Genomic DNA, 24,138 nt, shown 5'->3' on the forward strand with positions numbered 1-24,138 from the left:
CACACTGAGATACCTTGCCACTGGAAGATCTCTGCAGGACATGGAGTTATCCACTGGGATCTCACCGCAACCAATGGGTCATAAATTCCCCGAGACGTGTGCAGCAATTATTGACTGCTTGAAAGAGTAGTACATGAAGGTAGAGGCCCCATACAACCATTAAAACAAAATACACATTTGCTTCATAACCGAAAGATACATTTTATTTAACAAAGTGCATGTAACAAAGTGCCAATAAAAAAGTATAAATAACAATAAATAACCATAAAAACAAAACATAACTATTTTAACAATATTAACAACAAAAAAACAATTAACATTTGTGACACACCCCCACTATAAATCAGTGAAATGGAGGCTTTCATTGCCAAAACTGTACTGATTTGGTGTACTGGAGGAAGGGTAGTGAGGCTCATATTGGTGGCGTGGAGTGTGTACAGGTGAAGGGTAAGGCTGTGGGTATGGAGTATGGGTAGGAATAGGTAGGGTATTTTGGGTTTAATTTGTTCATCATCCCTTTGTTCACCAAATCTGTCATGATAATCTCCATGATGTTCTGGGCTCATCTGCCGCAGTTTTGATACAATATGGAAGCCAAAGCTATCCAAGTGATCCTCTTTTTTATTTAATATGGACATGGTTTTCTTGAAAGCTTCCTTTTTTTCCAGCTCCTGATGTTTTCTTTAACTATCCTGAAATAACTGGTGTAATGACATTGCTGGTATTTCAAAAGGGCAAAAATATATAATTTTTAAAGACACTGGAGTTCAAGTCCAAAATGGAAATAGTATTTCTACAGCCCCAAACCACATATGACACAAAACGGATATGGTCCGGTAACAGTTAAACCAAATTAAGATACATGAAAAACCTGGATCAGATGGACTTCCCCTCAGTGTTCTCAAAGAGCTGAGCTCGAAGTCATTATTTTTATTTCTAAAGACTCTTTAATCATGGGCTTAATGGTATCAACGGGTTGCGAATAAGGCCAATTTAGTACCTACCTTTTTAAAGGGAGCAACAAATTTACCAAGTAACTACAGATCTGGAAGTTTAATTTCTATAGTAAGTACTATAAAATTTGATAAAGAACCACATAGCAAGATAATTTGGTAAAAATATTAATATAAGTGTATGTCTATGTACCTAGAGGAGATTTTGGCTTACTATTGTCCCCAGGGCCACAGTGTTTGGAATGGAAGTCAAAAAAAGGGAAAGCAAAAGAGTTATTTTTATAAGTGCTTAATGACAATCTCAATTATGTCCTTTAACGTACAGGGACTTAATTCTCCTGTGAAAAGAGTAAGGGCTTTTTGTTTTTTTCATGGCCATAAGGTGGATGTAGTTTGCTTACAGTAGACACATTTCTCTACCCTCTCTTGTCCTGTCATGTATCTTACCCATTGGTGAAAATGGCTAACTCTAAACATAAATGAAGGGGTGTAGACCCGGATGGTGGATATTTGATTTTGATGACATGCCTCAGTGACACTAGAGTGACAATACTTACTTACTATCCACCAAATGAGAATCAAGTATTGTTTTTTACTAATTAGTTACAAATGTGAAATACTCATGTACAGGGGATTCCCATTGTAAGTGGTGACTCTAACAAAATATTGATCCCTAAATTGGATAAAAAAAATTTAAAGGATCCACTAAGAGTGTACCCAGAGACATCTACCACACGGGTACTAAAAGATTTATTACAGGATGGAAAGCTGGTAGATGTATGGCGAGAAAAACACCTTAGTGACTTGGAGTATACACAATAGTCATATGCACATAATCTTCTAACACGTATAGATCATATTTTTGTTTTAAATACAAGTCTTCCTTTGATGTCCTCTAGTGCTGTAACAGTAGAACTATCATCATTATATTATAAACCTGCAAATTTTAAGGTGGAGACCTAAAGAGTCTTTACTTAGCAATAAACAAGTAGTACAACAAGTAAGTATGGCCATTATTGAATACTTTAGATTAAATAAAGAGTCTGGGGTTTCAGCTTCAATAGTGTGGGCGGCAAATAAGGCAGTAATAAGGGGATTTTTTATTCAAATGGACTCTCGGCTAAAAAAGCAACGTTTGCCTTAGATTAAGCAGGAATATAAGACACTCAGACCACAGATTGAATCGGCAAGTCAAGAATTGCATAGGAGATTGGAGTTGGTAAAAACTCAACTTAATTTATGTTCAGCAACTAAAGTAGAGAAACACCTAAGATGGACTAAAAATAGATATTATATGTATGGTAATAAAGCCCTAATAAAAGGCTTTACAGTAAACTATTATAACAAATTTGCTGAAGAATTAGTTCCTTATTTAACCCAAGTTTTCAATAAAGTACTTGAGGGGGAAGGGTTGGAAACTAGTATGTTGGAAACGGCAGTGAGTATGTTACCAAAAACTGAGACAGATACAACAATCTGGTCCAATTATTAGCCAATCTCCTTACTTAATTTAGATATTAAAATATTGGCAACTATATTGGCGACGAGACAGAAACAGGCAATAGAGACTTTAATTTCACCTGATCAAACAGGTTTTATCCAACAGAGGCAAGCATAACTCGGGGTTACCGCTTGCAGCATCTTTTTTTACTGCTGGGAAGGTTAAACACTCGTTGCAGGTTTGGGATCAGAATGAGAAAAGATGTGGGTGGATTTCCCCTCACCTGCCTTTAGCTACATTAACAGGAAACCTGTTGTTCTTGCCAGGTCTTGAAAGTCCAGGATTTCAATCGTGGAAAGACAAAGGTCTCTATCCATCATTTTCTGGGGGGAGCAGATATCATTCCCTTTGAGATTATGCAAGAAAAATGTGGAATCTCAAGGCATAAAATATTTATGTATTTGCAGATAAGGCATTTCTTCCAAGTTAGGATGAGGGAGAATGTTTACAATAGGCACTTGAGTAAGTTTGACGAAATTGTATACGAGGTGTACAGGCTAAAAGTACGATATCAATGCTATATGATGAGGGGGTTACTGCAAGGATAACAGGTACACCCACATAGTTGAAATGATGGGAGGAAGACCTAGGGCTTAATATAGACCAAGAAGAGTGGAAACAAATTGGGTTACAGTGACACACTGTAGCATCAATACCTCAGCATTGGAGGCCAACAAACAAACCTATGACGCGTTGGTACATGGTGCCGGTGCGTCTGGCAAAAATCTCATCTATATATACCCCATGCTGACTATCACTTATAATATTATTTTCTAGCAGAAACTCCTCTATGTGGCTCTTTATCAAACTCCCTAAGACCTTTCCAACTATGGACGTTAAACTAACAGGTCTGTAGTTACCTGGTAATGACTTTGCTCCCTTTTTAAAGATAGGAACCACATTGGCCTTATGCCAATCCATCGGTACTTTGCCAGTGACCAAAAAGTCTCTAAAAATTAGAAAAAATGGCTTTGAAATAACTGAGCTCAGCTATTTGAGGACATGTGGATGTAATCCATCAGGTCCTGGTACTTTGTCAAACTAAATTTTTCCCAGCTGTTTCTCAATCATATCAATTCTGAGCCATTGTCACTCATTTAAGGCAGGTCTGCGTAATATGTTAGCGCTATATAAATCCTGTTTATTAACAATGAAAATATTTATTAATAATTATTATATTAATATTGTTAGTCTTTTGTCACATAAAAACCAAGAAAATAGGAGTCAAGATATTTTGCATTAGAAAAGTGAACACCATTATGGAAGCCTTATGGCAGCGTGTCATTTTCTTCTGATGGCCATACATGCTTCATAGGACTGACATACAGTATAAAAGTAAACATTAAGGTGGAATGAGGTACATTCTTTGTAATACTATGTGATGCAGTCCACCACAATGTATAATTGAAGGTTACTGTGTTTTGCTATATGTCCCAATGCTAAGAAAAAACACATATTCACAATCCTGAATAAATGTATGTCTCTTTGAGTTAAAGGAAACCTGTGTTAAGAAAGGAATGTTCTATAGGTTGCCTGATTGTTAGTCACTGAGTCACTGAACTCAACAAATAAAGATATCAGGAGTAAAAAGAAGTGTATTGATTTACAAACCAGCAATACATTTCTTTCAATACAGTTTTCTTTTAGGTTATATTTATTTAAAAACAAACAGCTCAAATAACGGCTCAAGTCACGTCACTTTTACTTTGCTGGTCATGTAATCTGTAAAATATTAATAGCATTAAAGAGGCTTACTTGCTGGCGCTTCTTAAAAAGTTAAGTTAGGTTATAAAGTAAACCACCTATAGTTGATTTAAACATTTATTCTATTTATGGTGAGCAAATGTACAGTTTTGTTCTGAAGGTATATTTTATGTACATTGAATTTAAATGGCTTGAGATCATGTTTAAAAAAAGAGGCCCTCAGCAAAGAGTCCACCTGTAACGATCAGGGGTCAGGCTCAGAGTCCGGTGGCTGAAACAGCAAGCAGACACAGGCGGAAGCAGTCCAGGATCTATGCACAAGCAGGGGTAGCAGATAAGGAGCAAACACAAACGTAGTCAAAGCACAAGCTGAGGTTGGTAGCCAAAAGTGTAAGTTGGAGATGGAGTGCGAAGAACAGTAGTGGTTTAAACAGCAGCCAAGGGTCGGTACACAGGTAACAGTTTGGAGAGCGCAATGTAACAGTAGCAGGGAGAGCAAGACATTGGCAAAGCACAATAATCTGGGAGCAGGCAGATTCAGAGACATGGCTTAAATAGGAAGTTCATGGGAGGGGCCTGAAGTTCAAGGTTCAGCAAGATACTATGTATCAAGGTATCTTTGTCCAAGGAATCCAAGAGAGTGCCAACAGGAAATCCTCAAGTGGCACAGTAGACAGAGCTGCAGCCAGATACCGAAGCATCCCTGGGTTTGGGTCCTGACACCACTGGAAATACCACTGATCATTTGCATTCCATTTTCCCAAAAGTGGTAAAATGTAGTACTGATATGGTTCCTACTCACCAAACAGGGTGGGGAACAGTTAAGATGACACAGCTCTGGTATAATTTTATTCATTCAAAAACCTAGAACAGGCATTCATTTTTAAAATGTACTATTTTCCCTCTATATCTATATAAAGTTAATTAAAAGCCATAGATATACATATACAGTCAGATACACATTGTACTATATTTTGCAATAGCCACTAGAATTTGACCACTCTGTTCAATACACTTTAATTGACCTGGTCAAACATGCTCTCTTTCTTTCTTTTAGGTGTTTGGTATTCAAAAGTATTTTAACGCATTTTCAAGTTCAAGCTCAGTTTAAAAAAAACATATGAACAATAAGAAAAATATGTGTAGGATTTCAAAAGGGTTTGAAAGATGGAAACTGATTCATATATATCGAAAGCCTTCACATAAATTTAATAGGTTGATCAATTATAAGGCTGCCTGCAAATTAAATATAAGGAACATTTGGGCAGATAGTGAAATGGAGAAAATGAAACAAAGTAGCAACAGCATAATTGCTAAAAGAACAATAAAAGAAATGTAAGTCATTCTTATTTGTAAGTAATATTTTTTTGAAAACAAGAGATTCGAGTATAGATTAAATATGTTTTAACAAATGAAAATCATAACAATATAAATATATTTACTAGCATAGGAAGCAAAATAGAGCTGCAACGGAATATGGACCCAGTCAACACAAGCTTTAGCTTAATACCCATTTATCCTTTTAGGGCAGATTTAAGCTTGCCTCAGGATTTGGGTGATCCCGTACACCCTCTGTGGCTGGCACCTTCCCAGGTGCTAGGTCACTTGCACTGCAGCGTTGGTTCTTAAAGAATCAGTGTCTTCTGCACTTGTAACAGCTGCACAGTACTGCTCACTGCTGACCCTATGTACTCTCTATGGCGCTGCCTCAGAGAGACATTACATGTAGCAGGCAGTGGCTCACTGGCCTTAATAAGTGGCAAACACACTGCAACCCCATGGCCAGTAAGAATATACCCTTATTGTATTTGTTTTCTTGAAAATAATGATGATTTTAAAGAATAATGAGATTTTAAATAAGCTTTAAAACAAGATTTTTTTGAGCACTGTTGTTATATGAAATTAATTAATTAATTAAATAATGCTAATGTATATTGGAAATTTGTGTTACATGTTTATTACCTAAATGGCTCATGCAAGTTGGATCTCTTAGGGTTTTCTTTAAATATCATTTTGTGAACCATAATATACCCTAAAATTTAAAAATGCTGTATACCTGGTATGCCAGTGGGTAGGAATATTTTTAAACATATATTAGACATATTTACTCCCTCTTTCTATCATACTGATAATTTAACATCTGTGCTTTTATAGTAAATGACCCAGAAAGGGAATAGAGATAATATTCATTAATATACTGATAATTTACTACTGACATTGTTCATATAGTATATCATATTACATAAACAAATGCAGTTGTTAGGTACTAATATTTATTACCATAGGCATTCGATGTTTTATACTTCAACTGAAAATCAAACATCTCAGTAATCAGTAAGGCAGGAAGAATATATTTTCTATTTACTTTACAGTTACTTTTTTCCACAAATTTACCACATGATGGCGTTATCTGTCTTTTGCTAACATACAAGCCTCTGATTTGACAAACTGATGTGATATCACACCTGGCGTCCAGAAAAATGCTAATATATGTGGGGTATGCTTTTTGAAACCCAAACGAGTAAGTTTAAAAACAGTTGATCGGCTACTATATATGTAAATAATATTAGAGAATAAGGAATTGATATCAAAATGAACCAATACTAAGAAAATAATACGTATCTTTTACTACTTCACTCATCTACCACCAGGGTGCCCTGGGAGTCTTGTTTAAGTCTTTAATAGTGTAAACTTGAAAAGAGCTCAGTAAGGGCCCCCTAACCCTACACATCACTGGGTTTGGGTCTGACAATTGACCATTCGGGCAAATGTAAGAATCTATTTCCGCAAGATTTAAACCAGGATTACTATCTAATTTGCAGGTGTTATGAACTGTAGCACTCCAAGGATCTTTGAATAGCTGTTATTCTGAACAATAAAACAACCATTGTACCGCTATATTATTATATCAAGTTTCTACATATAGACTGCAAAGAGACCAGAGAGATGGCAGGAGATTAGCAACATGGCAGTTATTATTGACACATAGGCCCTGATTTACTAAAGCTCTCCAAGGCTTGAGAGAATACACTTTGATCGGTGAAGCTGGGTGATCCAGAAACCCTGGAATGGATTCCTTAAAATCATTTGATCACCCAGCTTCACTGATCAAAGTGTATTCTCTCTAGCCTTGGAGAGCATTAATAAATCAGGGCCATAGTGCTTCAGTGAACAAAATACAGGTCAAGGTTTACATCTTCAATAATAATCCTACCCCAACCAGTAAATCACAGCACTAAATCTAATCTTAAACCCAAAGCTTAAAGTGCACTGGTACCCAGACTAGAAGTATTCAACTATTTACAAACACAAAATAGCTATGCTTTCTATCACTTTCTGTGTCTTTAGTGGGGAGACTCAGTCTCTTCATTTTTCCGACCATTGTCCATTGAGACCATTGTCAAAGCAGACAGAGTGATAGGAAGTTAAAAATACAAGTGTCACTGTCATGAAATCTTCCAATGAGGACAGCTTTTGTGGCAAATATCAAAGAGGGAATTTCTCTTCACTTTGAGGAGATTGCCTTTAAATTCATAGTGTGTTTCTAGGACAGAAAGTGAAAAGAAATCTCCCATGTAGAACATAGAAAAAAAGAAAAACAAAACAAAAACCTTATACCCTTCTTTACTCCACCCAGCACACCAAATTGTTTATTAAGTGTGTGTGCACTCTCTTACATGATTCATTGAAATAAGAACCTTGCTAGAAGATGCTCATCTGTCCGGCAACTCTGTGCTGTGCCCTATTGCAATATAAAACACTGTCTGTTCTGTCCAGCGATGTCATTTGCAGCAGCCAGGAGAACTAAGATAGCAGTAGTTCCTGCTTCCTAGTGTGCTACTATATATGTAAATAATATTAGAGAATAAGGAATTGATATCAAAATGAACCAATACTAAGAAAATAATACGTATCTTTTACTACTTCACTCATCTACCACCAGGGTGCCCTGGGAGTCTTGTTTAAGTCTTTAATAGTGTAAACTTGAAAAGAGCTCAGTAAGGGCCCCCTAACCCTACACATCACTGGGTTTGGGTCTGACAATTGACCATTCGGGCAAATGTAAGAATCTATTTCCGCAAGATTTAAACCAGGATTACTATCTAATTTGCAGGTGTTATGAACTGTAGCACTCCAAGGATCTTTGAATAGCTGTTATTCTGAACAATAAAACAACCATTGTACCGCTATATTATTATATCAAGTTTATACATATAGACTGCAAAGAGACCAGAGAGATGGCAGGAGATTAGCAACATGGCAGTTATTATTGACACATAGGCCCTGATTTACTAAAGCTCTCCAAGGCTGGAGAGAATACACTTTGATCGGTGAAGCTGGGTGATCCAGAAAACCTGGAATGGATTCCTTAAAATCATTTGATCACCCAGCTTCACTGATCAAAGTGTATTCTCTCCAGCCTTGGAGAGCATTAATAAATCAGGGCCATAGTGCTTCAGTGAACAAAATACAGGTCAAGGTTTACATCTTCAATAATAATCCTACCCCAACCAGTAAATCACAGCTCTAAATCTAATCTTAAACCCAAAGCTTAAAGTGCACTGGTACCCAGACTAGAAGTATTCAACTATTTACAAACACAAAATAGCTATGCTTTCTATCACTTTCTGTGTCTTTAGTGGGGAGACTCAGTCTCCTCATTTTTCATTGTGACCATTGTCAAAGCAGACAGAGTGATGGGAAGTTAAAAATACAAGTGTCACTGTCATGAAATCTTCCAATGAGGACAGCTTTTGTGGCAAATATCAAAGAGGGAATTTCTCTTCACTTTGAGGAGATTGCCTTTAAATTCATAGTGTGTTTCTAGGACAGAAAGTGAAAAGAAATCTCCCATGTAGAACATAGAAAAAAAGAAAAACAAAACAAAAACCTTATACCCTTCTTTACTCCACCCAGCACACCAAATTGTTTATTAAGTGTGTGTGCACTCTCTTACATGATTCATTGAAATAAGAACCTTGCTAGAAGATGCTCATCTGTCCGGCAACTCTGTGCTGTGCCCTATTGCAATATAAAACACTGTCTGTTCTGTCCAGCGATGTCATTTGCAGCAGCCAGGAGAACTAAGATAGCAGTAGTTCCTGCTTCCTAGTGTTCAGCCTGATGGATTTATGGCATCCCCAGCACCACTCTATAAGGCTGTGCACAGCTGAAGGGCATTCTAGAGGCTGATCAGCTCCTGACTCGGTCCTGCACTGCTATTGTCTGCTGGGACTTTAAAGCCTCTCTGCTCTCATTCACCAGTGCCTGCTGTAGGGTATAGCTGGGGTAATCTGTGCTGAAGTGTGTTTTCTGATTTACTGTTGCTGGCCTTGCCTGTTCCTGACCTATTGTTTGTATGCAGCCTGGACTGGCCTTTTGCCTGTGACCCCGACTCTGCTTGTGTTTTGCCCTTGTGTACTTGTTTTGGTGGACAGATATTCTGTGTATGACCTCTGCTCTGTATTCTGGACTTGGCTTTGTTGGAATCCTGGTACTGCTTTATCTTTGGGCTCCTGGCTTGCTGCCAGCCCACTCCCAGACACCATCCCTTTCACAGTATGTCCTGGCGGCAACCGAGTGCTGGGAGACAAAACGTCTCCCGAGGCTGAGCAGAGGCTTGCTATAGGTGAAGACTGCAGTGTTAGATTGGGGGACTGGTGTCTGGTGAGGCTGGTGCTGACCAGGGCCTTACAAACTTCTATTGGAAGACTTCTCCTTTTCTCCTGTCCTGGCAGTAACTCAAAAATGTGTTTGTTAAATAAAGAGATGTTTAACATATAAACGTGATTAGAAATAATAGTTATGTTCTTCCTTATATACAGAATAATCCTGATTTACAGTATGTTTATTGGTTGGTTGGGTTTATTTGTTGATTTACTGAGTATTCAATATGAATTTCGAATTCTCAAACATGTTTTACTGAACTCAGAAACTATTTCTTCCCTTTCACTAGTGCCTCTTAAATGCATAAACCTGCAGCATGTTGTACAAGGCCAACTTAGCTGTATGTCATTAGCATTCCTAAGCCTTTGCCATAAGCCAATGAGTCCTGTAACAGTACAGAACAAAGCTCAGAGCCATTACCTAGCTCGTTAAAGAATGTGCTTTCATTGGAGCCGAGTCTGCCACACTGAACAGTACATCCAGCAAGTCCGTGTCTGTTTATTCAAAACCAGTCAAGCCTTTAATTCATGACAATAGAGATGGGACTTCACTCTACAGGCTAAGTTACTAAGGGTACTCTTTTGGGGGAAAAAAACAGTTGTATGCAAAAACATACATAGTGAACCAAATATAATAGCTTGCAGATCTTCTCAATCTAACACGCAACATTCTTCACAATGGAAACAGGGCAGTTTTACAATGAAAATATTTCTCATGGATCAATCTCAGTCCTATCTTTTAATTGTCGACTTAGAAATCTTTTTTTCTTCTGCTACATTATGTTATTTGGAGGTCATTTTTACTCTTCAAAAAGAATGTAATACTTTTCTCTAAAACCAATAACTTTAGCATGTAAAAATATACATTACTGGCAAATCATGTTTCATCTGCAACGGTAAATCCAAATAGGACATCGAAACTTCTGGGAGAGGAATGCTTGTTCTCTGGCTTGTTGTCCTACCACATTCCTGTTGGATTGAGAGCTTTAATCCTGTGGATCAGAAGGAATTAGATCTTCTTCCACAATAAATATGATCAACTATAGCTAAACAGATTATTAAACCTAACTCTGAAAGAGCAATCTTGAGCTGCAAAACTTACAGAATGCTGAAAAAGATCAGCACAATATTTTAGGAAATACAAAAAAATACAATAACAAAGATTAGTTTGATGGTATAGTTCTCACCAACAATCAAAACTGAACTCCGGAATCATATTTAAAAACACAAAATGTATTAGAGTTATGTATTTATTAGGCAAGTAATACATGTGACTTTCTGAGGTCTCCCAGGCAGTAATTTATGTTTATTTTTTTCATACTTACCTTTGTCACCTGATGCTGCAGTATCCGCTACCTCTTTACCCTTTTCTTATTGATGCAGTCATCACTTCAACACAGCTCCTTTTACTGTAACTATAGGGTATTGTGGGTATAATCCTGCAGGAAGCAGGTTCAAGCTGTACTCACAGTACATCTAAGTGTCATCCAACACTAAGGCCATCTAGTGGCTGGCAATGTCATGCAAAGGTGGAGGTCAAACTACTCCAAGGCTTTGGATGTTTGAATTTCTCTACATGTTTGTAATTAGCAGAGCCATGAAATCCACTCAATATGTAACTGTTTTATGTAAACATGTTTTATTTTTTATTTGCAGTGAGTTTTTTGAGGGTAGCTGTTTAGATATATGCTGAAGTTCTTCATTAAAAACACATTTTTAGAGCTATTTGCTGTGTGGTGAGTCCGGCAGTCTACTTGACATATTCTGATTCAGAGTCACACAGTCATAAATGTAGAGAAAGCTATTGTGTATGATAAGAATGATTAGCATGCGATCTGTTTAAAAAGAACCTGCAGCTAGACATAAAACTTTGTATATGTATACAAAAGACACACTTCTGTCACACTCGAGGTTTTCAGACTACAAAGATTTTAGCAAAGAGCAAATAGGGAGCGTGACAACCTTCGATTCAATGTTTTCAGATTGCTGAATCCAAAGTAAGTATAAATAAACAAAAATAAATATTAGAAGAAGAGAGAGCTGTTTTTTTTTTGTTCGGCAAGTAAAGGTTATATTTACATTCAGTGTACAATCAATAAGAGCTGATAATAACATAAAACACCTTAATAAGGTTCAAAGTTGGAACTTCCCAAAAATTGTGTTCTGAGAATGGTGCCTGTCAACTATACAAAAACATCCAAGTATACTCCAAAAACAAAACGTATGTCTCAAATCCAATGCGTTTCGCCCACAGTCGCAAACCTTCAAGTCTTTTTTCAACAAGAATTTATTAATTTATCCACATAATTCATTCCTCTTTGTTTCAGTATTTAAAAAAAATACATTACAAATTCATTAGTTTAGAGATGGGATGCATTGTTTGGTGTGATATACCATTTTATTAGATAAATTAAACATTCTTTGTAGAAGTAATGAGGGATATTTGAGAGCTATGATAAAACTATCACACTATATCTTAAGTTCATACCTACAAAAAAACAACAGAAGATCATTTTAAAGCATCATCCAAATATTTTTTTTCTGGTGTAATCCTGCTCAACTATGACATCAAAAGCTAAACAGCAACAAAGCTAGATCTATCATACAGTGCTGGCCAGTCATATATAGCTCCCTGCTCACCATTCCTGTACCAAAGAGCAGAAACTACAACATACAATGCATCCTGTCAGTTATGGGGGCCGCACACCCCAAAATTTCTGCAATAGATACTTCCCCATTCCCCACAAGACAGCAGGAAGTGAGAGCAGAGAGGGAATGAGCAGAGGGCTGGATTTTGGCACCCTTGCACTGAGACATAAATTAGTCCTGACTGGTACAATCTGTAAGCTAGACTGTACATTTTTCACACACCTTTTAACCCTTCTCCTGTCTACCTCCAATCCTTTGTGGAACTTCTGTTGTTCCATGTGAGCAGTTTCTTACAGTATTTTGATATATTATTTATATATATATATATATATATATACGCACACACAGTAAGGTTCAGATTAAGCTACACTACAAAATCCTTCACATGTATACTACGTGCCACTTGTATACTACTAGTTATGGGACTGTCCCATACCTTGTGGTATACATACAACAAATACATATGTGAGAATAGTAGTGTGTGTTTCCATTAGCTGGTGGTGGTTGGGGGATAGGATTACCGCAGGCATCACTAGTCAATGAGAACTCTCAGATGGTGGTGAGCATTTTATCGAACGGTGGTATAATAGGGCCCTTCCCCCTGACCAACACTAGCCAATCAAAGATGCCCACCACTATTTTATTTACCAACAATATGATCATCTGTGAATGACTGTTTACAGCAGTAATTATAAGCGCATTAAACTATTTATCGTTGTACAAACCCAATCCAAAAGACCCTATCAATGGCCATCTGAGGAAATAAATGCAAAAAATGACCACAGGAGCTAGCCAAGAAATGTTAATGTTTAATTTTTTTTTCCTAATCTGTTTTACTTCCTTTGATAAACAGCAGTGGAAAACTTAGTTATATAGTGTTATGCAAAACTTTGAATGGCAAGCCCATATAATATACGTTTGTCTTTTTTGTGCCAGAGCTCAAAACACCTTAAAAATATATATGTTTATTTTGCTTGCACTAAATTTCTCTATTTGCAATGTATATCTACAAGTTTTCAGAATTGAATCCCATCTACTAATATAGGCCAAAGGTCAAGTATGGATTCCACCATTCCTGGAGAGTAAAAAATGTCCCACAACTGTCAATCCTCCAGTACAAGATGAAGGTCAGCAGCAGCTATTTGTTGGAAATTTAACTCTCAACTGTGTATCCTTGTGCAGCCCAGCACATAAATTATGGCAGTAGAATATTGTGCCTTTTGCCAACTGCTCTGTAGTGTTACCGTAGCATTGCTGGAAACAGACATCATGGCCAGGAGTGCCTCTTATTAAGCAATGGTGAGTATGAGCTAAGAGGGCAGTAGGTGGATCTTGTTACATCTCCAGATCTGATAACACATTTCTTCATATATTCCATTCCTTTCTGTGGTTAATCCCTCATCATGTCAGCAAGACCACACAGGGCATTTTCCTACATACAGCAACATTATTGTGAGGCACTTACACATTATACTGTATATGATAAAATTAACACATAAATACATAATGCAAACGTACTGGTACATTTCATGATCGTTTCCAACAACAAAAGACGGAAAGATGAATGAATGAGCGCTGTACATAAAAACACCATCTATGGAGAGGAGAGGGGGGAGAACGAGCAAGTGACACCCCGCTGCGCTCTTCTTCCTTTACTTCTGTCGCTCGTGGATCCTCAAGGACAAATCCATGAACAATGTCAGACGGCTGCTGTACACGTCAGATTCTTGTTCGAGACAAGCCCTGAGGTGAGAATCAGACAAGAATCATCTGATGTGTGTATGTAGCCTTACATTTAGCCATAACATACTGTGATGGTACAGTCTTATTCTGCACTACCATCCCCACAGTGCCTTGTGACAACTGCAAATAGAACCACTGTCAATCACAAGGAGTGGAAGGCTATCCCATATGAGAGTGACCAGCCATTTACACCAAGATGACAACTCTGAAAGAAGAGGTTGTCTCCCTTCAAAGCACTGTACAGATTGTTTTTAGTTTTATTCATTGCTGTTAGCATTCAGGATCACATATAAATAAACAACAGAACAACAATTAATGAAACATTCAGGATGTCAAATTGGATTTTTTAAGATTGAGGGTTGAGTTTCCGGGTATGGTGATAGTGTGGTCAGATATGGTGGCCAGGACGAGCTGGAGCAGGGCACGGTCAGTGGAAAAGGTGAACAAGACTCGGATTAAGGTAAATAGGGAAGTGGGCCGGTTTGTGGCTAAGAATGGTGGTGTTGCAGTGTGTCAACGGGTGTTGGGGGACGAGACATGGAGGTATTTGAGGCACAATGGTGTACACCTCAATGCCATTGGCACGCACGTGTGGTTCTTTGGCCTTCAAGATGGCATACAGCGGGCCCTATGAGTGTGGAGGAGCACTCTGGTGTGAGGTGTCACTGGGCGCTGTGGCCGTTGGGGCCTTGGAGGGAAAAGATTCAGTGGATGGTATGTGGTAGAGTTCGGTTGGGGGTTTCCTCTTTGGTGGGGTTCCCCTCCCTACGTTATGGTGTATGATGAGTCAAGGCTCCTGAGGCGGTGCTGGGCGGCTAGGGGCCAAGATGGAGTGGTGGAAAGTTTAAATTCCTGTTAGGGCGGTTTTTGCCTTTCTGAGACATGCTTCCTGGTGTTTGGTTTAAATTAAGGCTGGAGTCGAGTTGGTGCATGGTTACATTGGTTGTTATTTGGACAAACTGGATATTAGTTAGCTAGGTTATTATAATGGGGGTTATTTTTTATGGTTATGTCTTTGTAAATGTAAAATTGGAAGTTTGGTTATTTATGTTATTATTGGGTTATTTATTTGTTTGTTACTTATATGGTTATTTAAATTGGGTAATTTATTTATTTATGTTAAAAAATCCAACCTGGAGTCTGTGTATTTATTGGTTGGGATAAAGGGGTTGGTAGGCTAAGGGGTGGGGGAGGAAATGTAAGGGAGTTGTGGTATGTGTTTGGAGGTGGTTGGTAACTATTAAAATAGGAGGAATAGAGGGTCCGAGCTACCCTGGTCATGGTAATTTAAAACTTTTCAAAGAAATGAAGAGCAAATTATACTCAAATTATGTACATTATAAATCTAAAGCAATTTCTACATTGTTTCATTGTATTTCACAACATTGTACTGCTTTTACTGCAATATATTTTTGCAAATACAGAATATATTTTAGCAATTTATCATTGTATTAGAAAATGTTCTAAAGTGCATGTTTATGTATCTTGTATTCATGATGAGTATTTTTGATGAGTAGTATATATTGTAGATGATGTATGCTCTAAACTATCAATACTACACTGCACCAGGTAAAACATATGACACAAAGATTCAGCTGGATCTTCATGTCAAGAGATGCTGCACCCACGCTTTCTGGAATCTAAACATTTTCATCCTACTTGTAACATTATCAGATGTTCAGGCGCTTTATAATTCAACACAAAAATTTATTTGTTTTCTTTGAGATTAGTCAAGCTTGGAATCTTCTTTTTATGCAAAAGACCGAGCAACACAACACAGCAAGTGCCACATATAACAGCAGTGTTTTTAACTAATTTCTCAATACTATCTCAGAATCTGCTAACTCAAGCAGTTGTAACAGACATATTTAACAAGGCAGAAGAACACCAATGAATGTACTATATGCAGTAACCACTAGTAACCTGGTTTCTTTATGTCATATTCATTCTTTAATCGTCATTAATAATATACTTTAGTAACTTCCAATAGAGATTGCATTTAGCCATGTAATACCAACAAAGATATCTATTGATAAAGGTTTTTTTTACATACATTGATGATTATTTCAAGGTTACACTGCATTCCTTACACTCATAAAAATTGATTTGATACTTACTACTTTGACCTTATTGAATCTTTACTGAAAGTAACCTCAGTATTTCCTTTATCTCTACAAAAAGTAGAACCCCATCCACATCCATACTGTTCAAGAAAATGTATTTGTAGGGTAAGACTGAGTAAGATAAGATAAGTATTTTTCTAGGCCTTGCTGATTATCCTGGTGACTATTGTCCTTCAGATAAAGTAATATGAAGGAACAAAATTTGAATAAAAATGTCTATCAATAGCTGAAGTTTAATGGCAAAAAGTTGTGTTATTCTATGCTTTATCTATATGTCAGTGATGGTTCTAAAAAACATTATGATTTCTTATTATTCAACAGAAGGTGATATATGTTGAATTTTTTGAAATGGCTACTATTTCCCCAAATAAGACCATCATCTGGTGTCTTTGTCCACTGTATTTTATTGCCTTTTTTTACTAAGCCTACAATTTGTCAGGGCAACTAATAACCCTCATTGAGGGTCTGGACTAAGTCTAAAAAAAATAAATATAGGCGGTGTTCATATCAGTTTATAGCTAATAAGGAAAAGTGGGACTGTTACTATAATGTAAGCATACATTACAAAATTATCTCAGAACTTGATGCAGATGGGGTGTCCTTCAAGGTAAGCCTGGTTCCAACAGATTCATTTCTAAATATGTGTCCCAGTTTGGATGCTAATATAGTTTAGAGTTATGGTTTTATACACTGCAGAGACTCCTTGGCATAGAAGTTGATAAAGTTAAAGAAAGAGTTTTTTGTGTGCTGGAAAATACTTTTAATGTTGATTTACTCATCTTACATTTTCCACTTTGTGTAGTTTGAGATTTAGCTACGTATCTCTGTGTTTCTCTATACATGTACATTTTTTTCAACAAAGCAGGTAAAGTTTGTCTGGTTAACAGGTTAAGAGGAGGCTACCGATCCATCTGCAGGCTGATATTAGTTAATACAAAACATTCAATTGGAGTTTTGCATTGTTACCTGATTAGGCAAAGAATAAAAAAATAGTAAAATAGTGCTGATTCAACAATAAATAAAAATGCTGCATTATATCTCCTTTAGATATAGTCAGGCGAGTGCTTGGGGCAGGGGTTATCTGAGGAGCAGCAGGGTGCTAGTGTTAGAGGGCTTTTAGGTGTGTCTATTACCACTGGGGGGTCTCTGGTTGTGGATGGCGGCAAAATGTGAGGTGCATGTGTGCTTTGAGGGTCCTTTGGAGGTGCACCTTAGGCCGGAAGTACAGGAAAGATCTGGCAGGTTGAGTATGTTTTTTCGCTGTTGCTCCATATAATTGGAAGGGGCAAGCTTTTCACCTGGCTTGCTAAATTGGTTGTTAGTGGGATAAAGGATGATTTGGAAGCCTTGGTTTTGATGTATATTGCTCATAATTTTGAACTGTACACAGCCTCAAGATCATTAACCTAATCCATCGACAGGTGTGGGTTTGAGTAGCAGGCTGTCAGGTTTGGTTTTCTTGTTCAAGTTTTTGGGAGTGGGGGATGTCACCTAATCCTTTTTAGTTCCGCAATTTTTAAAGGGGTACCTGAAGGGATCTAAGGTGTTGGATAAGAGACAGCCAGTTTCTTTTGAGTTTTTAGGGTCGGTGATAGCTAAGCTACAAGGGGATTTTTATTCTAAGTATTAGGTGCATTTGTTCCAGATGCCATTCTCAGTGGCTTTATTTGCGGCTTTGAGAGTGGGTGAATCAGTCAGCCTGAGTAAGTATAGGCCTTGCAGTATTGCAGTAGGAGATATTCGTTGGGAATCAAATAAACTGTGTGTTTGGATTCAACATTTAAAAATAGATCAAGCTGGCAGTGGGGTTGGTTTGGAACTTTTGTCCATGCTGGGATTGCCAGTTTGCCTGGTGGGGCAGGTGGGGAGTTGTTTGCAAGTGAGACTGGCTCTGGAAGGACCATTTTTTGTGTATGCAGATGGTTCATATTTAACTGTTTTCAGTTTCATCGGTATTTAAAAAGTGTGGTGCTACGAAGACCGCTTGTTGGGGTTTGGGTCATAAGGTGATTCAGTGGTTTGGGCAGTGGGAACATAATCAGTATAAGCTGATGTGTGCCCTCATATGTGGGCCCTCATGGTATGGGGCACTGGGGTGATGTGTGTGTAGTCCATAATCTTAGTATTTTTGATGTTTTGATCTTTAAACATCAGCATGTCTCATTTGAGTCCTAGGCCCTACATTCATTTTCTTGGATGTTAGGCCCAATTGAAAAGCTGAGAATTTCCAGCAGAGAGGCTCGGATTCGGTGGATTGGCATTCCAGGACTGAGTTGAAGAGGGATGCTGCACAAGGTTTATCGGTTTGCCCAGTTGGATAGGTCGCTGGATATTCTGGTTTTGCATTCCAGCAGTAATGGGTCAGCCCAGCATGCTATTTATCTGGTCAGACACTGTTATTTGTACAGTGTGGCGCCATACACATCAGTAGAATGGCTCAACAAGGCCTGGATTAAGATGGATAAAGAAGGTGGGAAACTTTGTCATTCAGGACAGGGGATCAGTGGTCAGGCATTGTGAAACAGCATGTATCCTTGTATCTTAGATGGACAGGGTGCATTTGAATGCAGTGGACACTGATTTCTGGTTTCTTGACCAACAGGAGGGCTTGCAGAAAGCTTTGCGGGTATGGAGGTGCTTCCAAGGTGTCATGCTGGTGGTGGGTAAGGTCCCTGAATGTTTGCAGTTGCAAAAAGAAGGCAGAAAAAAAGGGGGTGGGAAGTATGGTGTTCTGAAATGGTTAGAGTTGAATTTACTTACAGAGAAGTGGAAAATTGAGAGGGCTAAAGAGCCAGATGGAATTTGTTCCTGAGGCGTTGCATAGCAGCTAGGGCTGGATAATTAAATAAAAAATGCGGTCTCTTAGTAGTTATGTAAAGCGCATTCATGGACCTTGGCCCAGGAGAATTTACTGCTGTAAAGTTTAACTGGTATATTTGTTTTGATATGGTTATCATAAAACGTTGCCGTAGTAGTTTTTACTACGTACCAGTATTTATATAGCGCCGATATATTACACAGCGCTTTTCAAAGTCTATAGTCATGGTATTAGCTGTCATATGTCATTACCACAGTCTAAGGGCATTTTGGGGGAAGCCAATGAATCTACCTACATTTATTTGGAATGTGGAGGGAAAACGGAATACCAGAGGAAACCCATGCAAACACAGGAAGAACATGCAAATTCTGTGCACTTAGTGTCCTAGCCGAGATTCGAACCTGGGACCTAGCACTGCAAAGGCCAGAGGGTAGTTCTGAAAGTCAAATCAGTTTGAGGTAAAACAGGATACCTTTGTGAATTTTAAATTAAACTCATTAACTTGTAGTGTTTTAATAAATTGTTTCCTGATAAAAAAATATGTCATCTACGCATGTAATGTACCCATGCCACAATCAATGCTAAAAAACCAAAGTAAGCAAAAGTACTATAGCTGCCTTACTGGCCAGTCACATGCTGAAGGACAGGGACTAAATTTGTACTTCAACTGTCTGTTTTTTTAAACAAATACAGATATTTATTTAAGATTCACTGACATTCACATTTTCAATGGCAAATATAATACCTTTTCATTTCTTTAAATTTATAAAGGATGCTGGAATAAAGATTTTATTTTAGTAGCATCCTGCCATTCTGAACAACTGTGGAGGAGATGAAGTCACCTGAAAGCCCTACACATAGTATGTAGTCCACAAACAGCTTAATATATTAACTTTCATAGCAGTAAAAGTAGTACCCAGCTTCATCTCTCAATGCTCTGCTGCTTCCAAGTCACTAGCACAGTCTGTTTCCCATCTTTCTCCTGCATTAGTTATATTAGTAAAACATTTTATGTTTATTTCCATCAATAATATGAACCATGCATTCTTTAACTGAGCATTTAAGATAAAAGGGAATTTATAATTCTGGCAAATTGTTTGGAATTGTGATTTAATAGCATCTGTTTTTGATATTATTCAGTCTCAAAAGTTGGCTTTTACTTCAGTGCATTTTATTTATATTGAAATAAAATGTACTCTGGAACGTGTTCCCAATTCCGTTTTGTGTGTTATCAGTTTTTATACATAATCCACAATGGGTAAACCACAGCTCTCCCTTGGGACTCTAGTGTGACTCGATGGATGATCTAATCTAGGAGGATGTGAGCAGTAGGTCTGCTCTTCTGGAAATTTATACTGACCACAACAGTCACAGAGGATGGCAAAAAATGGTCTAGTGGGTAGTCTTTCTATGCCAACCCACAGCTGAGTAATGGAGACAAAACATTAAACACATTTAGACTTGTTATGATGGTACTTGGTGTAATAATAAAAATCAAGGGCAAAAATGCCTATATGGAAACTGGACATGAAGAGCTATAATAATGGTATATATATATATATATATATATATATATATATATATATTGAACATTTTTCCAGGTTTTTACTATTTAAAGTTGTTGTGCAATTTAAATTATTTTAATAATTGATATTATTATTTATGAATGCATTATTGTACATTTTACAATGCCTTAACCTAGTTTCAGCCTCATCAAGTTCTTTTTAAAGCAGTGCTCAGACTATGTCTGAGGGGGCATGCTCAGACACATTACAAGGGGCATGCTAATATCCGGAGAGAGTGCAGAACTGACAGAAAGTTGAGCTCATCAATCTGCTGATTCTACTTTTTTGTCCATTCAAAGACTAACTACAACACAAAAAATCCAAAATTTAGTAGGGAAATATAAATAAAATTGCAGCACAATAAAAAAGATATTTTGTCCATGCTTTCTTTAGACTAATTTACTTAAACTTTCAAATGTATATTAGAGTTATGAGGTCAGGTATCCTAAGGGTAAAAGATCCCTAAAACAAAATTCCTGTTTTTTTTTTCTTTGAGTTTTAGGTGTTCCTACTCACCCTTTCATGAATTGATGTTCAAATGTTGAATTTATTATCTATTCCAAAAATCTTTACCCAAAAAATCCAGCAAATAAACAAAACTAGAAAAACAAAAGCAAAAAGAAGCACATTATAACCAACTGTCAACACTCAACACACCCACAAACTCTGCAACAAAATGTCTTATGTATACATCTTTTCCACATCACCACATCAATTTATGGCCTAAATAATTCAACATAACAAAAAAAAAAATAATAATATAGCAGTATAAATACTATGACATGGTATCAACCTCTTGCTGTCCTTATCTAGCAGACCTGGTGTGTATGTCTTAGAAGAAATACAAGGAACCAATCAGTTCATGTACTTGCAGGAGACATCTAGCAGCAAAAAAAAGTACTGCAATGAAAATCTCTACTGATGGGGGATTATTGTGACTAAAGCTCGTTTTGCTATTTTAACTTTTAGGACAGTGGGGGAATCATTGAAATACCTATAATACCAGGTCTTCAGGGTACTCCTACTACAATTATTATATTCACAGCTCACAGTAGATTAGTTTAGTGGTCACTGGGTAAAATACAGTTTACAGTGCTGGCAAGTGAAAAGAATGTCACCCTTACAGCCAATAAGATCATTGGTGTCACTTAAATTGATCTGAGAGGCACAAACAGCTCATTGCTCAAAGACCCCCTAGCAACTTCTAAAGGAACCCTCGGTTTCCACAGAACCCCCTATTGGAAGCTAAAACTGGAACTAAATTTAACATAAAAAATGCTGTCAGGCAGGTCATTTATTGCAAGGAACAAGCAATATTACTTCTACAATAAAATGAACTTATTTGTTTGATCACATTTTTATTTTTAAAAATTTACATTTACATGTTATAGCTGATGTTTTAGTGAATGGTTTACATACAGTATATGCAGCTCATTTTAGCTCATTTTGTTACTATCAAAGATAATTTCGAATCATAAACTCAAATGGCAAAAATGAACATTTTCTTTTTTGGAACTGAAAAAAAAATCCTAACAAGACGATGTTATTTCCACTAGCTAGCCAGATGGATACATAATGCAATTAATGTTGCATATTAAACAAGTGTTATTTAAAAGAGCCCTAAGGATATCTGTAATAGGTTAGGTCTTAGGCACATCCTAAAATGATCAGAATGTCAGTCATATTGATATGACTTTGTTGAAACAATAACTCTTGTGCACCTCTCTCTTTTTTAATGAACATTTTCTTATGTTACATCAACAATGACCTATATAATTCTACTAATAGCTTGTTTTAGAATGTTATTTACAGTAAATGTCTATATTAGTATGTTATCAGATGTGGAATTATTAAATACAAGGGTTTAAATAATGTACGTATTACTGCTTTAATTAAAAAAACAATATACAAAGGCACAAGAAGCTGATAGAGATAGCATACAGTAGCTTTGTAAAAATGTTCTTTTTCATAGCCAAATATGTATTCTCCTTCTCAGCCAGCAGGTGGAGTGTTAGGTTCCTTTTATATATATCTGCAGTAACCCCTTTTTGGTCATTTTTGCAGAGCTCAATAGCTGAAGTTTAAAATTAGACAATTTAGTGAGTTACATATCTTTCTCTTCCTGCCTTTATATACCTAATGTCTAAAAGGGTAAAATGAGGACCAGGTTGCCTGAGAGATGATAACTACTGTGGTTTTGTATCTTTAGATTATCGTACTGTGGAAATAATTTATGGATTTTTTAAGTATAAAACGTTTGGCTGATGACACTGTCTTAGTGGTTGCATTCACTCTTATTCAACTGGAGACAGAGTACTGCTTCTAGATGAATCTTCATCAGCAGCAGATTGGTGAGAGGCCAGCGGCCATAGTGAATTACAAATGACTTAATCTATTAATTGTGATTGTGCCAGCCTAAGGGGAACTGTTTTCTCTCCTGATTAATAGACACCTAAAGCTTTTCTGGTTATACTTTACTAACTATCCTTGTGGATAACACATACAACGCTTCAAATTTGCCTACCTGTCTTCTTCTGTCTCTTAAAAACCCCACTATTTACCCACACTTCCATATCCCCCTTCTTTTGTGTGATACTTCCCCCACATCTTATATTGTAAGCTCTTCTGGGCAGGGTCATCCCCTCCTCCTATGTCACTGCCTGTATCCTTATCTGTCCTCTTGAATGTACGGCACTGCGTAATATGCTGTCGCTTTACAAATACTGTTTAATATTATTATTATTATTATTATTATTAATAAATAATAATAATAGGAGATTGAAGACTCCTTATTAATTCTACAGTGATTTTCCAAGTGCAAAAAATCTCTGCTGGGAGGCTGATTTTTTTATTTCTTGATTTTAGTTCCGCTTTAAGGAAGGTGGCCCTCAGACGTTGCTTTACATGTTCCAAGATGGAATGTTATAGATTAGAGGTAGGGACTATGTTTCACAAAGGCAATACTGCAAATATATGCAAAAAGCAAGGGTATGCAAATAAAACCTCTGTTTTTAATGCAAATTGTTAAAAAGATTGTTGGCTAGAATTTTTTTTCTTGGATTATGATTTTAGTTTGTACCTTACTCTGGATATGTATGTTGTTGTATACTTTTTTCTGTCTGAAAACCCAATAAAATTGTGTATTAAAAATGTTTTTTTGCTAGCTAGTAAGTGTGCTAGGAAATTTTTGTATAGCATTTAATATCCCCTTACTGTTATGCTTCAGTTAAATGTCAGTTTTAGTTCTATGATTGTAAACTGTATACACAAAAGCTGAATAGGGCAACAGGTGCAGATGAAAATAGTATATCTAAGAATATGCATGCAATAAATCAAACATTTAACAGAAAAGTTACTGTATATAAAGAGATGAAGATTTAGTAATCTGAAGCAATGACCAGCTGCTACAACCCTTA

This window comes from Pyxicephalus adspersus, chromosome 2 (assembly GCF_032062135.1).
Source record: "Pyxicephalus adspersus chromosome 2, UCB_Pads_2.0, whole genome shotgun sequence".
NCBI lineage: Eukaryota > Metazoa > Chordata > Amphibia > Anura > Pyxicephalidae > Pyxicephalus > Pyxicephalus adspersus.